Raw genomic sequence first — 7,859 nt, 5'->3', positions numbered from 1 at the left:
GGTTTTATAGCTTTTACTAGTGCTGAAGATAAGATTAGTTTTTTGGAGCTTATGACTAGTAGGAAACTTGATGATTTGTAGTGTTTATGAAGCAGATCATGACATTTCATGTGTTATAGTTTTGGTTTTGTTGTGTTATGAATGAGTTTTGGTTTTGGTTGTGTTATGAACGAGTTTTGGTTTTGGTTGTGTTATGAACATTGTTGTGTTATGAACGATTAACGAGTTTTGGTTGTGTTTGGCAATTAGTTTATTTATGGCAACTATTCTATGGTTTTGTAGATGATTAGAAGATGGATGTTGGGTGATGATGATGGTGATGATGATGATGAACTTGGTTTGATTGATTCACTTACTGCAGAGAGGTTAAGTCATAGAACAGATCGAGGAGCAGGATGGTGTCATGTCCAACAAATTATGCATGGATCAGATACACAATATTATGACATTCTTCGAATGAACCAAAGAACTTTTGAGGCTTTATGTAAGATGCTAGCTACACGATATGGATTACTAGAGTCTGAAAATGTCTACATTGAGGAATCTGTTGCCATGTTTCTTGAGGTCGTTGGTCAAGATAAAACTATCCAAGATATAGCTGCAAGATATCAGCGGTCATTGGATACAGTGAAAAGGAAGGTTGATGATGTTTTAAGTGCTCTCATCAAGTTTGCAGCAGATACACTAAAGCCACAAGAAGGTGAATTTACCATAGTAAACCATATTTTACTCTGGCCATTTTTTAAAGATTGTGTTGGAGCACTTGATGGAACTCATATCCCGGTTCGTCCTCCACGTCGATCTACAGAAGCATATAAAGGTAGAAAGCAAGAACCTACAATAAATGTTCTTGCTATATGTAAATTCGATATGAAGTTCATATACGCATATGTCGGTGTACCTGGTAGAGCACATGATACAAAGGTCTTGACTCATTGTGCGAGGTATGAACCTTTTTCCCACATCCGCCTAGTGGGAAGTACTATCTTGTTGACTTTGGGTATCCCACAAGGATAGGGTATCTTGGTCCACATCGTGGTTTGCGATTAGCCACAAATATAGGCTAGTTCCAATTAGCCATGGCGTTCGGATTTTCGGTTCGGATCAGATAGGATTTTTCGGATTTCAGATTTTTTGGATGGAATAGCTCATATGGTTAGTGTGTGTATCCCTTATCTATGACGTTTGAGGTTTGAGTCCTCCTCCCAAAAATAATACTAATGCCTAAATATTAACTCGGAATTCGGTTTAGCGGATAACCGGTCGAATTTTGGTTCAGATCGGTTTAAAACTTACCAAATTACACTCAATATAAAAACCGATCAGTTTTAACAGAGAAATTGAAACCAATCCAAATCGGGTTTTTTCGGATCGGTTTGTTCAGTTTCGGATTATATGCCCTGGGCTAGTTCCAACTAAACCATTCTCTTCATCCACAAACCATGGTCATATAAATGTACTTCAGCCCACGAACACCTTACATTTGTAGACTCAATCTCTTTGCAACAGACTCTTCCACTAACAAGCTTCACTTAAAACACGTATCTCGAGCGATTACTCCATTCCGCTCCAACCACAGACTTCACCTCACCAACGATCCGCTTTGACCCACACTGGCCATTTCCTAGTCCATAACCACAACTAAGGTTCGCCCATTAAGTCTCCATACAACCACTTAAGCATTCCCGTCAAAATATTGCTGGAAACCAAGCTAACACAATATGCTCCGCATGAGCTAACCATTGGTGTCGATCGACACCCTCCCCGTGTCGGTCTACACTGATGCCCTCGACATCACCTCCATCGATCCACCCTCGATAAACCATAACTCCTATCATTCTTCTATGACCCAAACACACAACAACATGCTTGTCTCGATAGACACCACCTTGGTATCGCTCAACACCCAATACATGCCATAATATATCTCTGGAAAACGTCCATGTAAACCTCTGGTTAATTAATAACTAACCATTCATTCAACAAATCTACTGTTCGATATGAAGCTTACAGAATCACAAAGCTCCTCACAAAATTTTAGCCAAATCGGACTCCGTTTCATCCTCTAAATGTTTCTCCGAAGTAGCCATCCCGGCCTAGTTGTTGATGTCCGTCCGACAACGCCAATGATATCCGTGGACACCAATCTTGCAACCATGATATAGGTTTCTCCTTCAGCCTCTTTTGGCCGCAAAACCCTAACTATCCATAATACTCGCTTCCCATACGAATCATCATAAACAATACAGTCTCACAAGGCAACAACCAAGGAAAATAACTCATGGGTTCCTTCCAATTCCTCTCACCCATAACAAATCCACCACAATCATCCCCAAACCCTAGATAAACTTTAGATCAACCTCTTACCTTGGATTAGGGACGAGATAGGAGCAAGAAGCAACAAAGAGGGCATATGTCCTCATCCACGCTACACAACCCAACTCCCCTTCATTCTCATCCCCATAACAATTTCCTCTCCTTCCTAACATCTAGAGATCTCAAATCTCTCTTCTCTTATCTTCTCTAGGGCAGGAAAACGGCTAGGATGGGGAACATCTAAAACAAAGAGGGCGTTCTCCTTTTCTAAGGAAAGTTTAGGGTTTCTCCAAAACCTGTAAACTGCACAAAGCCAGAGAAAGAACCAAACCAACTAATCTGAAATATTTCTAGTGTCGACTGACACCCACACAATTGTTTCTAGGTTACGAGCGTTACAGTTAAAGTTAATGTCAAATAGTTTTTCAGGCTTGGAAATTGTTTGTGATGAAGAACTTAAGCGTTCAACTATGTTGGACTCCAATATAGATTCAAAGGTATGTAAAAGAATATATTTTTACCTGTTTTCCTTTAAATTTCAAAAAGAATCAGGGAATAACCATTCATGAGTAATTTTGATTAAAGAATTTATTTGTTTTCTTTGGTGATTTATTTATTTGTTGTTGATTACAGCATAGCTCAATAATTTTTATTTTATTTTTAAGTAGTTTTGGTCTCCTAATGATGTTCTTTAACAAATACAGTAAAACCTCTGTAAATTAATACTCTATAAATTAATAAACACTATAAATTAATAAATTTTGCTAGTACCAAATCGGGACAGTGTAAAAAATAACAAAATTCGATAAGATAATAAGATAATAATTTTTTTGAAATCACCATGTAAAATATGGTCCCAGTAATATCATAAATTAATAATCATGTAAATTTATATATATATATATATATATGCTGATATAGTAAAGTATGTTTCTCTTAAACCCCATATCTATAAAACAATTGTTATATTGTATCTTCAAACTATAATGATATAAAATATTCTATAACATTTCATAAAACAGCTAAAACTTTTTAAAGTTTTTAATTTCTAAATATGCATCATTTACATTTTGATAGTTTGATAGATTATTAAAATACGATAATTGATATTCTTATTCATAAATTTGAAAATTTATCTCATGTGTATAAGTGAATTTGTCTATAATATTTGTAATTCATTGTCAATAATATTTTTTAATTATTTCGAATTCAATTCCAATACCATAAAATTTACAACATCCAAAATTCTAATATTATTTTGCAAAAATTGTCTAATTTTAAAAAAAATCAAAAAATTAAAAATATACCTATAAATTAATAATTATTAATTTACACTATAAAATAATAATTATTAATTTATAGATAAATTAATATCACTATAAATTAATAAAATATCTTGGTCCCAACATTATTACTTTATAGAGGTTTTACTGTAGAATGATTTTATAACATATAATATATAGCTTATATGAGAACGATGCATTAAGAGCTTTCTCTACCATTTTCACCTTATGAAGGTTATTTTTTAAATGAAGTTTGTCGTTTGGTTTAGGGAAAATGTTGTTCTTCAAATAGAAGTGTACACCGAGTATAATCTGATCTGATTTCAAACTTCATCAGCACCGAAGAAAGTATTGTCATGCCAAGCCGCAAAATATGGTTGTTAATCATCAAAGGACAAAAGTGGCGATGAAATAGCAAAAATTAATAATGTTTTCCAGATCTTGTGGGATATGCCAATTAATAATGTTTTCTATACTGAACATGCTATGTGTCGACAAAGACTTATACTGATAGCAAGGGGATGTGAAGGTAGCATATTCTTTGATACCCTTAATTAACCCTAAAAGTAGTTTCAAACATTTCAGTCTTAGGCGGGTCACCATTACTTGACTTAGCTTAGAAAGGCGAACATCTGGGCGAGAAAAGACGGTCTTCATGGTAATGACAATAAATATCATAAAGACTGGAGATGAAGAGAAAATATGATATGATAATGGGCAGCACTGAGAATGATCAAGTGGAAGCTGAGCTTGTTCGGGAAGATGTTATGCTTGTACCCGTTGGACAAATGACAAGGGCGAGGACCAAACAACTTGCTGGAGCTATCCAATTGATGTTTGATGATATTTAGAACAAAGAGGACAACCAAGTACAACACAATACCCTAACCTTGATCCGAACACAATGAAGAGCTAAGTGGACCGAAGGGTGTGTGGACATTGTACTCTTTTTCCTTATCCTTGGTTTTTTCCCGATGGTTTTCCAGGAAAGGTTTTAATGAGGCAATGGACTCACACTTCACTAATGGTCTACTCTTTTGTTTGGAAGTCCACTTTGAGCCTAATACAAGCCCAAAATAATCATTTTATTTTGTGGTAAAAAAAGGGGCGATGAAAATGGAGTTCAACTCACCTTGGGAAGGACACCGTGGGAAAACTTCAAGAGTTTGGTCTCCATTCAACTATCTATATTTATTTTCTTTTAGTTTCAAGAATAATTAATACTTGGCTTTGTTACCAAGTTTCTTATCCATATATAAACACATGCATGTAATCTCATATGAGAATCATCAATCAATTTTCTTTTTCATTTTATGAGTCTATCTCTTTGTTCTTTGTCTAGAACACTTTGTTGTTTCTTGGTGTGTAATATCCAAAAAACAGCCTCCTCTTGCTGGACTAGTGTGTCATATATCTAGCAGCGATTGGAGTTGGGAATATCAGCAGCCTTACGCAACTGTTGTGCGACCCCTCCATCCATTAAATCTCCCTCGTTGCACCTTGCACCTGGGCGAGTTTCTATCCTTTCTAATTTGGCTGAGTGATCCTCGAATTTGGGCGTATTAGAAGACGTAGGGATACACAAGAAAGAGATGGTGAAGAACGCGGAACACAAGAAGATTTACACATGAGGGAAATGAGGGCCGAATTGAGAGCAATTTTGTGAAGTAATGCAACTGAAGTCTAGCGGAATAGTTTTTTTTGCTCTGCACATACATATTTACAAGCAACAAAAATACAATTGATTTTCCATTAGAGAGTTTTTGCAAATTTTGTTTTAGCTCTGCAAATTTTGCTTTTGCTCGCAATCAAACGATGGATTTAGTTCCTCGCCGTCCCGATATGATTGTTGATGGATGTAAGTGGATATTTAAAAACAAATTTTCAGCTAATGGTTCTCTTAGGCGGTGCAAGGCACGTCTTGTGGCTAAAGGTTACAAACAACAACTCGGACGCGACTGTGAAGATACGTTTAGTCCGGTGATCAAGTCCACCATAATCAGATTGGTTCTTGATGTTGATATCTCCTCTTTATGACCAATCCAATAGCTAGATGTCAACAACGTCTACTTACAAAGCACATTGAATGATGAAGTCTACATGGAACAACCACCAAGCTTTATAGATCTTGATGTTCCCTCTCACATTTGTTGTCTCCAAAAAGCTATTTACAGTTTGAAACAAGCTCCGCGTGCATGGTACTTGGAGCTTAAGAACTTCCTCACTTCTCTTGGTTTTCGGAATTTGTTAGTCGATACGTCTATGGCTTGCTCCGCATTGGTAATCAGTTTATCTATCTTTTGGTTTATGTTGATGATATTCTCGTCACTAGGAACGACTATGCAGGGCTTCAACAAGTTTTGAAATTACTTTCTTAGCAGTTCTCCATCAAAAATCCCAAAGATCTTAATTACTTTCTTGGTCTTGAAGCTCGTCGGACAGCCAAGGGTCTGCACTTGTCTCAGCGGAAGTATATTCTTGTCATTCTTCTTCGTTATGACATGCTCACTGCAAAACAGTTGCACCTCCCATGGCTTCATCTCCCAAACTCTCTATCCACTCTGGTACGACTCTCTTTGATCCGTCTGTCTATCGCAAGCTTGTTAGAAGTCTTCAGTACCTCGCTTTCGCCCACCACGACACCTCATTTTCAGTAAATTTTCATCTCAATTCATGCATAAACCAACTATTGAGCATTACAAAGCAGCGAAGTGAGTACTTCGATACTTGGTCAGCATGACAACCCATGGTATCTTCTTTGCCGCCAAGAAAAATCTTACTTTTCATGTCTTTTCATATGCGGATTGGACTGGTGATAGATATGATTATGTCTCTACAAACGCCTACATCATCTATCTTGGAAGCCATCCAATCTCATCATCTATCTTGGTGAGCAGATTAAAGACTTCAAGAATTATTAGCTCTTTCCTCAACTGAAGCGTGATATCGAGCCATCGCAAACGTCTCCGCTGAAATAACATGGGTCTTTAATCTGCTCACCAAGCTAACATCCAACTGGCAAGACCTTGGTGGTGTATTGTGACAACGTCAGAGCAATGTTCTTATGTGCTAATCCAGTCTTTCATTCTCGGATAGCATATGTCAATACCAAAGACCAACTCGCGGATGCCTTGACAAAACCTCGACCATGATCATGCTTTGTTGAACTGTGAGACAAGATTGAAGTTTTAAACACCTCCATCCTAAGGGGGACGTTACGGATACATCTTTATAATAGAACATATTCTTCTTCTACTTATGGAAACCTCTGTAATTAAAGTAGGCTAGAATATTCCTCTGTAATGTTATATAAGCAGTTGTACATTCTATTGGTAAGATATGAGAAATATATCTTCTCTACATTTATATCGTCCTGTTCGGAATTATAATCTGAATCTCTTTAAGCTAAGTGCACTCTTACACTCTATAGATGGAGCAGCAGCGTTGAGATTGACGCTCAATGAACAAACACTACAAGAAAACATGCTATTTGTGACTTCAAATATTGTTCCAAAATATTCGCAAATATGCTATATACAACTACTTTGCGACTATTTGAGATGGTCGTTAAAAATTGGTCGCAGATTTTCATGGTTCCAAAATAGTGACCGACTACTATGTGACCTCATTTTAGAGTCCTAAATTTGCAACTACGTTAAGACTCTAATATGTAGTCATATATTAGAGACTAATGAGTGACGTATATATGTAGTGAGTTTTTTGTGACTCAAAATAGAGACTAAATTTTGACGGCATTTAAAGTCGCATATTACTTACATTTTTGCGACCAACTACAGAAGAAAAAACAAACAAAAAAAAGATTTCTTATAAAAGAAATGGAAATCAAAAATAATTTTATTTGTAATTATCATTACAAACCGAAAATACAATGTATATATCTATACGACTATATATATTAGCATCATCGACCGGAGCGACGGAAAACAAAACGGTGGTAGTGGCTGGTAGTGGCCAGAGACGGAGATGTGGTGGCCAAAGACATAGATGCGGTGGCCGGAGACGTCGATACGACAACCAGAGTGTCGGTGATGCGACGCTGGAGAATTTGAGATATATTGGTGGTGAACGACCCAAGCACCTTCAACGGTGGTCCTCCATTTCCAGTATCACCTATGTCGTCGTTTGATACTTATTCTTCAGATCTACCCATAAAATCTAAAACACAAACCAAAGAGATAATTAAAACTCATAGGAGTTCCCTAGATGTATCTCAGTAAAGATGTGTTGGGAAACTAGATC

Source organism: Camelina sativa, chromosome 1 (genome assembly GCF_000633955.1).
Source record: "Camelina sativa cultivar DH55 chromosome 1, Cs, whole genome shotgun sequence".
In the NCBI taxonomy this organism is placed as follows: Eukaryota; Viridiplantae; Streptophyta; class Magnoliopsida; order Brassicales; family Brassicaceae; genus Camelina; species Camelina sativa.
Note: the sequence above shows the minus strand (reverse complement) of the source record.